The following is a 786-nucleotide window of genomic DNA, read 5'->3' on the forward strand; positions in this document are numbered from 1 at the left end:
TGCTGACAAGCGGGAGGAGCAAGGGAGAGGAAGACCTCAGGTCCCTGCCAGCCTGTGTTGGAAGACCTCAAACAAACACAACGCACAACGCATCCCTTGGTGTAGGAAACTCCTTACCTCTCCCCAGTCTGACCGGGTACCCCATGCAGCCACACATCTGCAAAGGGACGATGTGGTAGCCGTAAAATCATGACATGACTGAGAGTGCCATTCTGAACCTCGGCACCCCTCACTCCCAGCCCCTCTCCAGTCAGCAAGGGCAGGACTGAGCTGAAAGTATTTAAAAAATCACCAGCAGTTTTGGGTTTGTTTTCAGTGAACAGCCCCCCAGCACATACTGAAGTGTATCAGCCCCTCTCTTGCTGCACTGCAACGGGGCAGGGGAAGAGCAGCACAGCCCGGGAGCACTCTATTTGTTCAGAGTGAAAGAGGGGATTATCTGACTGGGGCTAAACAAGTGCCCTGAAAGTTCAAGCAATGCCCAGAGACAGATGAAAACAAGCTATACTGCGGCCACTCTGATGGCATAAGATAAAGGAGCTGATGGCTTAAAGAAAAGGGCTCACGTACAGGAGAAACGAAGGGTAAATTGCTCTTTCCATTTCCTGCTCATGTCAGCTGGTGATGAATTAAGAACAGGGATCCCTGCTGAAGAGCTCCAGTGAGCAGACTGGCAGGCTGACAATTAGGGAGGTTCAGCTCTGCAGGGACCCGCTGGGCTGGCTGGGCTGGCAGCATGCTGCTGCGGCTGGCTGGGGGGTCCGGGGGTTCCTGGCGGGTGGGGGC

The sequence above is a fragment of the Egretta garzetta genome, unplaced genomic scaffold, assembly GCF_000687185.1.
Source record: "Egretta garzetta isolate BGI_Z169 unplaced genomic scaffold, ASM68718v1 scaffold25, whole genome shotgun sequence".
Classification (NCBI taxonomy): Eukaryota; Metazoa; Chordata; class Aves; order Pelecaniformes; family Ardeidae; genus Egretta; species Egretta garzetta.